The 16,654-nt window shown below is 42.6% G+C and overlaps 1 long non-coding RNA gene across 1 annotated transcript; it reads left to right on the top strand.

The window, feature by feature from the left end:
* Positions 1–251: 251 nt before the first annotated feature.
* Positions 252–16,654, top strand: LOC123730436 (uncharacterized). Its single transcript, XR_006761873.1, has 6 exons — positions 252–755; positions 908–1,693; positions 5,128–5,198; positions 5,646–5,825; positions 6,311–6,410; positions 16,342–16,654. It is a non-coding gene; the product is annotated as an uncharacterized lncRNA (long non-coding RNA).

Here is a 16,654-nt window from a genome sequence, read left to right as displayed (position 1 = left end):
CGAATGCATAGTGCCAACTGTAAAGTTTGATGGAGAAATAATGGTCTGGGGCTGTTTTCATGGTTCAGGCTAGGCCCCTTAGTTCCAGTGGAGGGAAATCTTAACGCTATAGCATACAATGACATTGTAGAACAGTTTGGGGAAGGCCTTTCCTGTTTCAGCATGACAATGCCTCCGTGCACAAAGCGAGGTCCATACAGAAATGGTTTGTCGAGATTGGTGTGGAAGAACTTGACTGGCCTGCACAGAGCCCTGAACTCAACCCCATCGATTACCTTTGGGATGAATTGGGCTGCCGACTGCGAGCCAGGCCTAATTGCCCAACGTATTCTTCTTCTTTGTGTTTGCCCTGAGGCCATCATGTCTTTTCTATGGAGTGTGTATGGGCCTTTAAACAGCTGCTGGGTATTTGTAAAGTAGCACGGACTGTGGAATCAGATTTAAAAGCTATCAAGAGAGTAAGATGGTGTGTTCTATGTGAGGGAAGAATGAGGTGGGTGAACAGGGTAGAGAGAGGATGTTGACCCGTGTGGCCTCATACCCCTCTCCAGCATGAACCAAGCTTTTTCGAGAGGATACAAGGGATCACTTTGTGTGTGTGTGTGTGTGTGTGTGTGTGTTGTGCAAGGCTTTGATCTCAGCACTGTGTGTGTTTATAAATCTGTTTATGCCTCATTAAATATGCATTACCTGTCTCATTACAGCTGTATCCCCACCACAGCTAATAGAGCCAGCTCCCCTCTGTCTCACACAAGGTGTGTGTGTGTGTGTGTGTGAATATGACTCTGATTTCTAAACTGAGATTTTGCAGTCTTTAGTGGACATTACTGAGAATGACAGATAGTCAGTGATTATTACGTGTTTGCTATGTATTTGTCACCCATTTAGTCATTTTCCCCACCTCCAGACTTGAAGATGTTACATCCCATTATTGGAGCCAGCAAACCAGTGAGAGTGTTCCTCACCAGTGGACAGCGAGTCAGGACCAAGCCAACAACAGTGACACCCAGTATGGATATGACTACGCTGACCACCCCACACACAACCTCCATGAGACTGAAGACCATGCCTACTACCAAACCCACAACCTTGCTGCAGATATGAGAGATGCTGGCCTCAGCCAACATTATGAAAATGAAGGACATACTACTACTTCCTACTACTACCATGCTGAAGGCAATGACAAAGACCAGTCTGATGAGTATAGCCATTATGAGAGTGAAGGCCAGGCCCACTGGGAGGCTGAACGTAAAGACCACTCCAGAACTCCAGAAGAGCCATACGACCCCACAGGCAACGCTCAGTATCTTCTTGAAGACCATGCCCATAATGAGACTGAAGAGCAGACCCAGTATGTTCCTGATGGTTATGCCCACTTTCTACTCTCCAGCCCGGACCCAGATCTGTTTGTGCTGTCTTGTTTGGCAAGTTTGACATGACAATGACCATAGGAGTTGGCAAGACTACACAAACAGATCTAGGACCAGGTTCTTAAAATTCCATTAGTGGATCAATATCTAATACATTTTTTTTTAACCTTTATTGATTAGACTAGAATACACTGGTGACTACCGAGGGAGGAGAGTGGCTGTGACATTGAGCTGCAGTATGGTGTATGACCACAGGAGTGCAGTACAGATCCATACTGAACCTACAGGATAAATGTGTGGTGGCAAGTTGGTCCAGAGTCAAGGTGTGTGTTTGGAACTATGTTAACAAGTATGTGTTTGACATGTTGGTGTTCTATTGTTTCTCTATGTTGCAGGACCAGTAATAGATCAGTAACATTTATTTGAATCCCATTGCATGATGTCTCTGTGTGTGTGTGTGTGTGTGTGTGTGTGTGTGTGTGTGTGTGTGTGTGTGTGTGTGTGTGTTAGTAGCAGCTCACTGATGCCTGCATATATGACAAAGTTCTTCCGAGGTTCCTACATGGCATGTATCCCAATGTCAATTTAGAATGTTTTATCAATTTATAAATATGTATTTGTTTATTTATGGATTTCACTTTGTATTGACTGCTGTGTGGGTGTTAAACTTCAATCCTGAAATCAGATGTGATGGGAAAGTAGTAGAGGTCGACCAATTAATCGGAATGGCCAATTAATTAGGGCCGATTTCAAGTTTTCATAACAATCGGTAATCGGCATTTTTGGACACTGATTGTGGCCGATTACATTGCACTCCACGAGGAGACTGCGTGGCAGGCTGACCACCTGTTATGGGAGTGCAGCAAGAAGCCAAGGTAAGTTGCTAGCTAGCATTAAACTTCTCTTATAAAAAACAATCAATCTTAACATAATCATTAGTTAACTACACATGGTTGATGATATTACTAGTTTATCTAGCTTGTCCTGCGTTGCATATAATCGATGTGGTGCCTGTTAATTTCTCATTGAATCACAGCCTAGTTTTCCAAACGGGTGATGATTTAAGAAGCGCATTCGCGAAAAAAGCACACTCGTTGTACCAATGTGTACCTAGCCATAAACATCATTGCCTTTCTTTAAAATCAATACACAAGTATATATTTTTAAACCTGCATATTTAGTTAATATTGCCTGCTAACATTATTTTTTTTAAACTAGAGAAATTGTGTCACTTCTCTTGCGTTCCGTGCAAGCAGAGTCAGGGTATATGCAGCAGTTTGGGCCGCCTGGCTCGTTCCAAACTATGTGAAGACCATTTCTTCCTAACAAAGACCTTAATTAGCGGCTTTTCTGGAGTGATGGGTAACGATGCTTCGAGGATGGCTGTTGTCAATGTGTCCCTGGTTCGAGCCCAGGAAGGGGCGAGGAGAGGAACGGAAGCTATACTGTTACACTGGCAATACTATAGTGGCTATAAGAACACCCAATAGCCAAAGGTATATGAAATACAAATGGTATAGAGAGAAATAGTCCTATAATTCCAATAACTACAACCTAAAACTTCTTACCTGGGAATATTGAAGACTCATGTTAAAAGGAACCACCAGCTTTCATATGCTCTCATGTTCTGAGAAAGGAACTTAAACGTTAGCTTTTTTACATGGCACTTATTGCACTTTGACTTTCTTCTCCAACGCTTTGTTTTTGCATTATTTAAACCAAATTGAACGTGTTTCATTATTTATTTGAGGCTAAATTGATTTTATTGATGTATTATATTAAGTTAAAATAAGTGTTCATTCAGTATTGTTGTAATTGTCATTATTACAAATAAATAAATAAATCGGCCGATTAATCGGCAGCGGTTTTTTTTTGACCCTCCAATAATCGGTATATGTAGCATTGAAAAATCATAATCGGTCAACCTCTAGAAAGTAGTAACCACAGACCTTATCTCAACTGGAAATTCTGGTCTGCCTGTCAGGGAGGGACTAGTGTACCCAAGAGCTTTTTATTTAAGGCCAGGCTGCGGATCCAAGACCAACTGCAAAAATTCCTCTGTGGGATGGGCCACTGCTTTTGGAGTTTTGACCTTTGCCAAGCAACAATGGTCCCATTTAATACAGGTGTGCGTCTAAGCAATGGAGTTGTCTCTATTCCAATCTATGCTTCAGAATGTGCTACATGTCATCATACTCTCCACATGCTAATATCAACATGATATATACAACATGTAGCTTACACTCTGTGTTCAGATGTAGACTCAATTGAATAGTCAGTGTTTCAAATGGAGAGTAGTTTCAGTGATATTAACTTTTGGTCGATCTCATAACGTGTTTACTCAGGTTTTCACTATGTTTGTGTGTACCTGTGTGTAGTCATTTTCCCTCTGCCCCAGTTGCATGGTGGATGTTTGTCTTGCCCTGTCGCCCCTCTGTAATTTAAATTACTCTTCCCCTTTTTGTAATTGTAATGGCTCCTAGAACCTAGGAACCTTATTGATAGCGTTGTTAAGAAGACAGCGCAGCGCTTTATTATGGACAGACCTCTCACCATCTTAGCTACTGTTGCATCAATATGTTTTGACCATGACAGTTTACAATCCAGGGTTACTCCAAGCAGTTTAGTCTCCTCAACTTGCTCAATTTCCACATTATTCATTACAATATTTAGTTGAGGTTTAGGGTTTAATGAATGCCCCAAAAACAATGCTTTTAGTTTTTTTAATATTTAGGAGTAACTTATGTCTTGCCATCCATTCTGAAACTGACTGCAGCTCTTTAAGTGTTGCACTGATTTCACTTGCTGTGGTAGCTGACGTGTATCGTGTTGAGTCATCAGCATACATAGACACACACAGGCTTTACTCAGAGCTAGTGGAAGGTCATTAGTAAAGATTTTAAAAAGTAAGGGGCCTATACAGCTGTCCTGGGGAATGCCTGACTCTACTTGTATTATGTTGGAGAGGCTTCCGTTAAAGAACACTGTGTTCTGTTAGACAGGTAACTCTCGATCCACAATATAGCAGGGAATGTAAATACATACGTTTTTCCAGCAGCAGATTATGATCAATAATGTCAAAAGCTGCCCTGAAATGTAACAAAACGGCTCCCACAATCTTTTTATGATACATTTCTCTCAGCCAATCATCAGTAATTTGTGTAAGTGCCGTACGTGGTGAATGCCCTTCCCTCTAAGCGTGCTGAAAATCTGTTGTTAATTTGTTTACTGTGAAATAGCGTTGTATCTGATCAAACACAATTTTTTCCTCCAAAATGTACTAAGGGTAGGTAACAGGCTGATTGGTCGGCTGTTGCTTCTCTCCAGGCCTGAGGGGGTGTGTGTGCATTTGGGATACTAATTTCTAAATAGATTATATGTATTTTTGACAAATAAGTTTGTTGTGACAATCTTGTTTTTGAACTATACTTTCTGGAGACCAACATGGAGTCCAAGTAGGGGACAAATTTAACAACAACTAAATAGATGTTATACTTGTTGATTTATGTTTATTGTGACACACCCTTCACTCTGCGACAGTTGAGCATCTCTCATTAAGATTCAGAGGGACGTCACCTGACTCCAATTTGGTGAAAGATAGTGCTTCTTTCTCTGTCGCTTTGTGGTCAGTTATTTACAACAAATTACCAAAAGTGACTGTTCGTTTATTTAATTGTGTAAAATACTTTTGTTTGTAATTCCTCTATGGAGTCTATGGTGGTTTTAGTCATGACTGGATTACTGTGTGTTTTGGTAGGCCTGCTTCAGATGATGCTGGGATGATGGCCTCAAATGAACACGACATCGATGGGTTGGAAAACAGACCAGGTGACACACATACACTTTTCTACTCACGCAAGAAAGTACTTCACCTGTGCCATCACAGTTGTCAATGGCCTATTTATTGCCTTACCTCCCTTTTTTCTTACCTCATTTGCACACACTGTATATAGACTTTTTTTCTATTGTGTTATTGACTTTATGTGTTGTTTATTCCATGTGTAACTCTGTTGTTGTTTGTGTCGCACTGTTTTGCTTTATCTTGGCCATGTCGCAGTTGTAAATGAGAACTTGTTCTCAACTGGCCTACCTGGTTAAATAAAGGTGAAATAAAAAAAAAAAGTGTGATGTTACAGGGAAATGGGACGTGGGAGGGGGGAGATGTGTTTTGAATGCAGCCTAGTGCTGTTGCAATTCACCAACCTTCCACATAGGGGAGACATTTTGAGAAATCTGTCTAGCACCTTTAAAGCTATAGAATGATGTCATCAACAGGTGACCCCCGGGTGTCCAGTCAGGAAGCAGACAGGGAGCCTAGTGAGGCTATCCCAGAGTACAGTGCAGAGCAGGAGTGACAGGACACCAAACTATGGAGGACAGTCGTCATCGGGGAGAAGGAGCACCGCATTGACATGAAGTGTATTGAGCCTTACCAAAGAGTCATCTCTCATGGAGGTACACACACATACAAACATTCACACACTGTCCAAATGTTTATTTAAAAAAACATTTATTTAACCTTTATTTAACTAGGCAAGTCAGTTAAGATCAAATTCTTATTTAGAATGATGGCCTAGGGACAGTGGGTTAACTGCCTTGTTCAGGGGCAGAACGACAGATTTCTACCTTGTCAGCTCGGGGAGCTAATAACATCACACAGACACACACCACGGTTGGGGTCAACTAGCTTTAATGTCAGTCAATTCATGAAATTAACAGAAATTCTAATTCAATAATGATAAACTGAAAACGAGAAGCTATTTATTTCAAAAGTTTTTCAATTTCTTAATTTTAAATTCAAATCACTTCCTGGATTGAGTTACTTCAATTCAAACTGACCTAAACCCTGACACACACAGACATATTTTTGCGCTGAATATCCTGTGATTATTCAGTAGACGCCTGCTCTTGATGACCCCCCATCTCCTCTCTCTCCTCAGGTTACTATGGTGACTGGAATGCCATTATCGTGTTTGCAGCATGCTTCCTACCTGACAGTAACTCTGATGATTACCATTACGTCTTGGAGAACCTGTTCCGGTTAGTGCTACTGCCTCATATTTATTGTGATCAAGTCCATATCATGCATGTACTGTATCATCATGTACAAAACTAGGGCTGTCAGAGTTAATCAGTTAACTCGAGTTAAAGACATGCTCCGGAACTTTAGCGACTAATATACACTACCTGTCAAAAGTTCCAGGTGTTTTTATTTTTTCTTTTTCTATTTTCTACATTGTAGAATAATAGTGAAGACATCAAAACTATGAAATAACACATGTAGTATTCAAAACAGTGTTAAACAAATCAAGAGGTTTTATATTTGAGATTCTTCAAATAGCCACCCTTTGCCTTGATGACAGCTTTGCACACTCTTGGCATTCTCTCAACCAGCTTCATGAGGTAGTCACCTGGAATGCATTTCAATTAACAGGTGTGCCTTCTCAAATTAATTTGTGTAATTTCTTTACTTCTTAATGCGTTAGAGCCAATAAGTTGTGTTGTGACAAGGTAGGGGGGTATACAGAAGATAGCCCTATTTGGTAAAAGACCAAGTCCATATTATGGCAAGAACAGCTCAAATAAGCAAAGAGAAATGACAGTCCATTACTTTAAGACATGACTGCATTCGGAAAGTATTCAGACCCCTTAACTTTTCCACATTTTGTTATGTTACAGCCTTATTCTAAAATGGATGAAATCAATCTACACACAATACCCCATAATGACAAAGCAAAAACAGTTTTATGGAAATATGACATTTACATAAGTATTCAGACTGTTTACTCAGCACTTTGTTGAAGCCCCTTTGGCAGCAATTACAGCCTTGAGTCTTCTTGGGTATGACACTACAAGCTTGGCACACCTGTATTTTGGGAGTTTCTCCCATTCTTCTCTGCCGATCCTCTCAAACTCTGTCAGCTTGGATGGGGAGCGTTGCTGCACAGCTATTTTCAGGTCTCTTCAGAGTTGTTCGATCGGGTTCAAGTCCGGGCTCTGGCAAGGCCACTCAAGGACATTCAGACTTGTCCCGAAGCCACTCCTGCGTTGTATTGGCTTTGTGCTTAGGGTCGTAGTCCTGTTGGAAGGTGAACCTTCGCCCCAGTCTGAGGTCCTGAGCGCTCTGGAGCAGGTTTTCATCAAGGATCTCTCTGTACTTTGCTCTGTTCATCTTTCACTCGGTCCTGACTAGTCTCCAAGTCCCTGCTGCTGAAAAACATCCCCACAGCATGATGCTGCCAGCACCATGCTTCACCGTAGGGATGGTGCCAGGATTCCTCCAGGCGTGACACTTGGCATTCAGATCAAAGAGTTCAATCTTGGTTTCATCAGACCAGAGAATCTTGTTTCTCATGGTCTGAGAGTCTTTAGGTTCCTTTTGGCAAACTCCAAGCGGGCTGTCATGTGCCTTTTACTGAGGAGTGGCTTCCGTCTGGCCGCTCTACCATAAAGGCCTGATTGGTGGAGTGCTGCAGAGATGGTTGTCCTTCTGGAAGGTTCTCCAATCTCCACAGATGAACTTTAGAGCTTTGTCAGAGTGACCATTGGGTTCTTGGTCACTTCCCTTACCAAGGCCCTTCTCCCCCGATTGCTCAGTTTGGCCAGGCGGCCAGCTCCAGGAAGAGTCTTGGTGATTCCAAACTTCTTCAATTATTTTGTATTTTATTAGGATCCCCATTAGCTGCTGCAAAAGCAGCAGCTACTCTTCCTGGGGTCCACATAAAACTTGAAACATGACATAATACAGAACATTAATAGAAATGAACAGCTCAAGGACAGAACTACTTAAAAACAATTTAAAAGGCACACGAAGCCTACATATCAATACCAATATATACACAAACTGTCTTGGTCAAATAGGGGAAAGGTGTTGTGAGGTGTTGCTTTATCTGTTTTTTGAAACCAGGTTTGATGTTCATTTGAGCAATATGAGATGGAACGGAGTTCCATGCAATAATGGCTCTATATAATACTATACGCTTTCTTGAATTTATTCTGGATTTGGAGATTAGGAAAAGACCCCTGGTGGCATGTCTGGTGGTGTAAGTGTGTGTGTCCGAGTTGTGTGTAAGTTGACTATGCAAACAATTTGGGATTTTCAACACGATGTTTCTTATAATAAGAAGTAATGCAGTCAGTCTCTCCTCAACTCTTAGCCGAGAGAGACTGACAGGCGTAGTATTTATATCAGCCCTCTGATTACAAAGAAGAGCAAGATGTTCCGCTCTGTTCTGGGCCAGTTGCAGCTTAACTAGGTCTTGCCTTGCAGCACTCGACCACACGACTGGATAATAATCAAGGTAGGACAAAACTAGAGCCTGCAGGACTTGCTTTTTGGAATGTGTTGTCAAAAAAGCAGAGCATCTCTTTATTACGGACAGACCTCTCCCCACCTTTACAACCATTGAATCTATATATTTTTACCATGACAGTTTACAATCTAAGGTAATGCCAAGTAATTTAGTCTTCTCAACTTGTTCAACATTCACACCATTCATTACCAGATTCAGCTGAGGTCTAGAACTTAGGGAATGATTTGTACCAAATACAATGCTCTTAGTTTTAGAGATGTTTAGGACCATTTTATTACTGGCCACCCATTCCAAAACAGACTGCTACTCCTTGTTAATAGTTTGTTACTTCATTAGCTGTGGTTGCTGATGCATACAGTATATGGTTGAATCGTCAGCATACATGGACACACATGGTTTGTTTAATGCCAGTGGCAGGTCATTGGTAAAAATTGAAAAAATGTAAAGGGCCTAGAGAGCTGCCCTGCGGTACACCACACTTTACATTACATTTACATTTAAGTCATTTAGCAGACGCTCTTATCCAGAGCGACTTACAAAATGGTGCATTCACCTTATGATATCCAGTGGAACAACCACTTTACAATAGTGCATCTAAATCTTTTAAGGGGGGGGGTTAGAAGGATTACTTTATCCTATCCTAGGTATTCCTTAAAGAGGTGGGGTTTCAGGTGTCTCCGGAAGGTGGTGATTGACTCCGCTGTCCTGGCGTCGTGAGGGAGCTTGTTCCACCATTGGGGTGCCAGAGCAGCGAACAGTTTTGACTGGGCTGAGCGGGAACTGTGCTTCCTCAGAGGTAGGGGGGCCAGCAGGCCAGTGGTGGATGAACGCAGTGCCCTTGTTTGGGTGTAGGGCCTGATCAGAGCCTGAAGGTATGGAGGTGCCGTTCCCTTCACAGCTCCGTAGGCAATCACCATGGTCTTGTAGCGGATGCGAGCTTCAACTGGAAGCCAGTGGAGAGAGCGGAGGAGCGGGGTGACGTGAGAGAACTTGGGAAGGTTGAACACCAGACGGGCTGCGGCGTTCTGGATGAGTTGTAGGGGTTTAATGGCACAGGCAGGGAGCCCAGCCAACAGCGAGTTGCAGTAATCCAGACGGGAGATGACAAGTGCCTGGATTAGGACCTGCGCCGCTTCCTGTGTGAGGCAGGGTCGTACTCTGCGAATGTTGTAGAGCATGAACCTACAGGATCGGGTCACCGCCTTGATGTTAGTGGAGAACGACAGGGTGTTGTCCAGGATCACGCCAAGGTTCTTAGCACTCTGGGAGGAGGACACAAGGGAGTTGTCAACCGTGATGGCGAGATCATGGAACGGGCAGTCCTTCCCCGGGAGGAAGAGCAGCTCCGTCTTGCCGAGGTTCAGCTTGAGCTGGTGATCCGTCATCCACACTGATATGTCTGACAGACATGCAGAGATGCGATTCGCCGCCTGGTTATCAGAAGGGGGAAAGGAGAAGATTAATTGTGTGTCGTCTGCATAGCAATGATAGGAGAGACCATGTGAGGATATGACAGAGCCAAGTGACTTGGTGTATAGCGAGAATAGGAGAGGGCCTAGAACAGAGCCCTGGGGGACACCAGTGGTGAGAGCGCATGGTGCGGAGACAGATTCTCGCCACGCCACCTGGTAAGAGCGACCTGTCAGGTAGGACGCAATCCAAGCGTGGGCCGCGCCGGAGATGCCCAACTCGGAGAGGGTGGAGAGGAGGATCTGATGGTTCACAGTATCAAAGGCAGCAGATAGGTCTAGAAGGATGAGAGCAGAGGAGAGAGAGTTAGCTTTAGCAGTGCGGAGAGCCTCCGTGACACAGAGAAGAGCAGTCTCAGTTGAATGCCCAGTCTTGAAACCTGACTGATTAGGATCAAGAAGGTCATTCTGAGAGAGATAGCAGGAGAGCTGGCCAAGGACGGCACGTTCAAGAGTTTTTGGAGAGAAAAGAAAGAAGGGATACTGGTCTGTAGTTGTTGACATCGGAGGGATCGAGTGTAGGTTTTTTCAGAAGGGGTGCAACTCTCGCTCTCTTGAAGACGGAAGGGACGTAGCCAGCGGCCAAGGATGAGTTGATGAGCGAGGTGAGGAAGGGGAGAAGGTCTCCGGAAATGGTCTGGAGAAGAGAGGAGGGGATAGGGTCAAGTGGGCAGGTTGTTGGGCAGCCGGCCGTCACAAGACGCGAGATTTCATCTGGAGAGAGAGGGGAGAAAGAGGTCAAAGCACAGGGTAGGGCAGTGTGAGCAGGACCAGCGGTGTCGTTTGACTTAGCAAACGAGGATCGGATATCGTCAACCTTCTTTTCAAAATGGTTGACGAAGTCATCCGCAGAGAGGGAGGAGGGGGGAGGGGGAGGAGGATTCAGGAGGGAGGAGAAGGTAGCAAAGAGCTTCCTAGGGTTAGAGGCAGATGCTTGGAATTTAGAGTGGTAGAAAGTGGCTTTAGCAGCAGAGACAGAAGAGGAGAATGTAGAGAGGAGTGAGTGAAAGGATGCCAGGTCCGCAGGGAGGCGAGTTTTCCTCCATTTCCGCTCGGCTGCCCGGAGCCCTGTTCTGTGAGCTCGTAGTGAGTCGTCGAGCCACGGAGCAGGAGGGGAGGACCGAGCCGGCCTGGAGGATAGGGGACAGAGAAAATCAAAGGATGCAGAAAGGGAGGAGAGGAGGGTTGAGGAGGCAGAATCAGGAGATAGGTTGGAGAAGGTTTGAGCAGAGGGAAGAGATGATAGGATGGAAGAGGAGAGAGTAGCGGGAGAGAGAGAGCGAAGGTTGGGACGGCGCAATACCATCCGAGTAGGGGCAGAGTGAGAAGTGTTGGATGAGAGCAAGAGGGAAAAGGATACAAGGTAGTGGTCGGAGATTTGGAGGGGAGTTGCAATGAGATTAGTGGAAGAACAGCATCTAGTAAAGATGAGGTCAAGCGTATTGCCTGCCTTGTGAGTAGGGGGGGAAGGTGAGAGGGTGAGGTCAAAAGAGGAGAGGAGTGGAAAGAAGGAGGCAGAGAGGAATGAGTCAAAGGTAGACGTGGGGAGGTTAAAGTCACCCAGAACTGTGAGAGGTGAGCCATCCTCAGGAAAGGAACTTATCAAGGCGTCAAGCTCATTGATGAACTCTAAGGGAACCTGGAGGGCGATAAATGATAAGGATGTTAAGCTTGAAAGGGCTGGTAACTGTGACAGCATGGAATTCAAATGAGGAGATAGACAGATGGGTCAGGGGAGAAAGAGAGAATGTCCACTTGGGAGAGATGAGGATTCCAGTGCCACCACCCCGCTGGCTCGATGCTCTAGGGGTATGCGAGAACACGTGGGCAGACGAAGAGAGAGCAGTAGGAGTAGCAGTGTTATCTGTGGTAATCCATGTTTCCGTCAGCGCCAGGAAGTCTAGGGACTGGAGGGTAGCATAGGCTGAGATGAACTCAGCCTTGTTGGCTGCAGACCGGCAGTTCCAGAGGCTGCCGGAGACCTGGAACTCCACGTGGGTCGTGCGCGCTGGGACCACCAGGTTAGAGTGGCAGCGGCCACGCGGTGTGAAGCGTTTGTATGGCCTGTGCAGAGAGGAGAGAACAGGGATAGACAGACACATAGTTGACAAGCTACAGAAGTGTTGTTTCTTGTATTATTGTCTCCTGTGTCTTTAGAGAACTGTTTCACTTTGATATCCTTTTTCTTCTGTCCTGATTTTCTCTTTCTTTTCTTCTGTTAACTAGATATTCTTTGTTGTTCTTCGTTAGCTAGCTAGCTTCTTCCAAAAGAGTCCCTAGCAACTGCTTAGCAACTGGTAAACAATTCAGCTAGCTAACTACAATTTTATGAAAAATAGTTATTTTTCAAAAGCCTATCTTCTTTGTTTGTTGCTTGTTTTTTCTCCTATTCAGTCTTGCAGTTTTCTTTTGCTTTTTTCCGATGTACTTCACTCTAAAAACCATGTAAATTTCAATATTTGTAGGAGCTCATTTTTCAGCTGTTGCTGCTCAAATTGGAGTTACATGTTTGACATTGGAGGAGCTTCCATTAAAGAAAACCCTTTGAGTTCTATTAGATAGCTCTGAATCCACGATATGGCAGAGGTTGAAAAGCCATAACACATACGTTTTCGCAACAGGTTATGGTCAACATTATCAAAGACTGCACTGAAATCTAACAGTACAGTTCCCATAACCTTATCAATTTCTTTCAACCAATCATCAGTCGTTTGTGTCAGTGCAGTACATGTTGAGTGCCCTTCTCTATAAGCATGCTGAAAGTCTGTTGTTAATTTGTTTACAGAGAAATAGCATTGTATTTGGTCAAACAGTTCTTTCCAACAGTTTGCTAAGAGCTGGCAGCAAGCTTATAGGTCTGCTGTTAGAACCAGTAAAGGCTGCTTTACTACTCTTGCGTAGCGGAATTACTTTGGCTTCCCTCCAGGCCTAAGGACAAAGGCTTTCTTCTCCTCTAGGCTCTAGGCTAAGATTAAAGATATGACAGATAGGAGTGACTATAGAGTCAGCTACCATCCACAGTAGCTTTCCATCCAAGTTGTCAATGCCAGGGGGTTTGTCATTATTGATTGTAAAACAATACTTTTTCCATCTCTCCCACACTAACTTTACAAAATTCAAACTTGCAATGGTTTTCTTTCATAATTAGTTTTTTATGCATGAATACAATGGCTCACTGTTCGTTGTTGGCATTTCCTACCTAAGTTTGCCCACTTTGCCAAAGAGTTAATCATTAAAATAATTGGCAACATCAAATGGTTTTGTAATGAATAAGGCATCTGATTCGATAAAAGTTACATTTGTCTTTCTGCCCATAATTGAATTTAAAGTACTCAAGTTTTTTTCATTCATTTTTTATATCATTGATCTTGACTGCATAATACAGTTTCTTATCTTTTTGAGTTTAGTCACATAATTGTTCAATTTGCAGTAAGTCAGCCAGTCAGATGTGCAGCCAGACTTATTAGCCACTCCTTTTCCCCCATCTCTTTCAACCATACAGTTTTTCAATTCCTCATCAATCCATGGATCCTTAACAGTTCTAACAGTCAGTTTCTTAACCGGTGCATGTTTATCAATAATTGGAAGAAGCAATTTTATAAATTCATCAATGTGCAGCGTCTGGATGCTCCTTATTAATCACATCAGACCAACAAATATTTTTAACACCATCCATATGAGTCACAGCAAAATCTTTTTTATGATCTCTTATAAATCTCTTTGGAATTTTGGCTTTCTTGGATATAGACACAATATTGTGATTACTGCATCCAATGGGTACAGATACAGCTTTAGAACAAAGTTCAACAGTGTTAGTAAAAATGTGGTTGATACATGTGGATGATCTTGTTCCTGTAGTGTTTGTGAACACCCTGGTAGGTTGATTAACAACCTGAACCAGATTACAGGCACTCACACACATTATTTAGATACTGACTGTTAGCACTTGGTTGCCTATAGCAACCCCCCAAAAGAAAAGGCTTTAGATATGCCAAGTGAACCTGCAACCACAACACTTCAATAGCACTGACATAAGATTTTCTCTAAGCATTACAGGGATATGGCTCTGAATATATATTCAGCAACACCTCCCCATAAGCATTTATGTCTCTTCTATAGATGTTATATAAAATCAAATCAAATTGTATTTGTCACTTGCACCAAATTCAACAGGTGTAGACCTTACTGTGAAATGCTCACTTACAAACCCTTAACCAACAATGCACTTTTAAGAAAAATAAGTGTTAAGTAAAAAATAGATAAAGAACAAAATTAAAGAGCAGCAATAAAATAACAGTAGCAAGGCTATATACAGGAGGTACCGATACAGAGTCAATGTGCTGGGGCACAGGTTAGTCGAGGTAATTAAGGTGGGGGGTGGGAGGGGGGAGCAACAATGCAATTAGTCTGGGTAGCCATTTGATTAGCTGTTCAGGAGTCTTATGGCTTGGGGATAGAAGCTGTTAAGAAGCCTTTTGGATCTAGACTTCAATGCTGCATAAATGTTTTATTACCCTTCCCCAGATCTGTGCCTCGACACAATCCTTTCTCGGAGCTCTACGGACAATTCCTTCGACCTCATGCCTTGGTTTTTGTTCTGACATGCACTGTCAACTGTGGGACCTTATATAGACAGGTGTGTGCCTTTCCAAATCATGTCCAATCAATTGAATTTAGCACAGGTGGACTCCAATCAAGGATCCTCGATGGAAAAAATATACACCTGAGCTAAATTTCGAGTCTCATAGCAAAGGGTCTGAATACTTATGGAAATAAGGTATGTCTGTTTAGATAAATTTGCAAAAATTTATAAAAACCTGTTTTCGCTTTGTCATGGGGTATTGTGTGTATATTGCTGAGGACATTTTTTTATTTAATCATTTTTAGAATAAGGCTGTAACTTAACAAAAGGTGGAGAAAGTCAAGGGGTCTGAACACTTTCCGAAGGCACTGTATATAGTATAGATAATCATTGTACCATCTAAACTGCTGTGAAATATATTTTCAATATCCAAAAATATTGTATTTTCAGCTCTTTGAAACTGGTGTACAAAACCCAAAGTAAAAGACACAAAAATGAAACTTAAGAACAGGAAGCATAGAAATAGGACACATATAATATATCTACCGCTTCTTAGACTTGCTTTCAATAAGAATCACAGATCTATAACTTACATTTCTATGTGAATTTGGCCAGTTCGCCCCAAAAAGTTGCATATTGCAGCTTTAAAGGTAGCTATATAGAATCGCAATGCTCGTCAGTGGCCAACAACTTGAGTTTGAGCCAATCAGAGAGCACAAATCCCCACATGGGGGAGCCAACAAAATAAAGGACATAAGAGGGCATTTTCTCCGTACATCCACGGATGAGCCTGTCACACTTCATATGTAATGTAGGCTATGGGATGGTAGCTAGCTAAGTGCACAGATGCAATTCACACAACACTAAATACTTCTTCCAAGCTAACTAACCACTGTAGCTAGTATTAACATTATAATTAAATTGCAATGGATTAACTATATTCCACGAAACAGCTGTCTTTGTTTAGCCATGGAGTTAGTGCAGTATCCTTAGCTAGCTAGCTATGTTGTGCTAGCTAGTGAATATGCTAATGTTAGCTACAGTCCCTTCAGACATTATACACACCCATTGACTTTTTCCATATGTTGTTGTGTAACAGCCTGAATTTAACATTTTATTAAATTGAGACTTTTTTTGTCACTGGCCTAAAAACAATACTCCATAATGTCAAAGTGGAATCATTTCTTTATTTTTACAATTGAATAAAAAAATGAAAAGCTGAAATGTCTTGAGTCATTAAGTATTCAAACCCTTAAAACATTTTTTTTTATTTAACTAGGCAAGTCATTTAAGAACAAATTCTTATTTTCAATGACGGCCTAGGAACAGTGGGTTAACTGCCTCGTTCAGGGGTAGAACGACCGATTTTTACCTTGTCAGCTCGGGGATTCGATCTTGCAACCTTTCGGGTTACTAGTCCAACGCTCTAGCCACTAGGCTACCTGCCGCCCCAATATTGTTATGGCAACCCTAAATAAGTGCAGGTGTAAAAATGTGCTTAACAAGTCACATAATAACATGCTGACCACACCGCTCGAACTTGGTTCTATTTGTGACCCTTGACGCACTGCAAGTCCCTCCTCTCCCATCTTCTCATTGGTTTTTAGGAGCATATACCCACACGGGTGATTGAAAGATGAACTGAGGTCCACATTCCAGTCCAGTTGGTGGTGGTAATGCACCTCAAAGTTGGTTGCCAACCACCATATATAAAGTCCAAAGAAGAAGCCTGAAGGAGGAGAGATTACTGGAAACGAACTTGGTTTACCCTTTTTTCTGTGGATTAATTGTCGGAGTAGAGGACCTTGTGCATTTCAGGTAAAATAACAACCCAATGTTTATATCCCAGGACAAATTAGTTAGCAACAGCAAGCTTGCTAGCGAACTAAATTGCCATAAATGTTTAATGCTTTTCGACCT

This window comes from Salmo salar, chromosome ssa24 (genome assembly GCF_905237065.1).
Source record: "Salmo salar chromosome ssa24, Ssal_v3.1, whole genome shotgun sequence".
Lineage (NCBI taxonomy): Eukaryota > Metazoa > Chordata > Actinopteri > Salmoniformes > Salmonidae > Salmo > Salmo salar.
The sequence above is the reverse complement of the archived record's forward strand: the minus strand, read 5'-3'. Positions and strand labels throughout refer to the sequence as shown.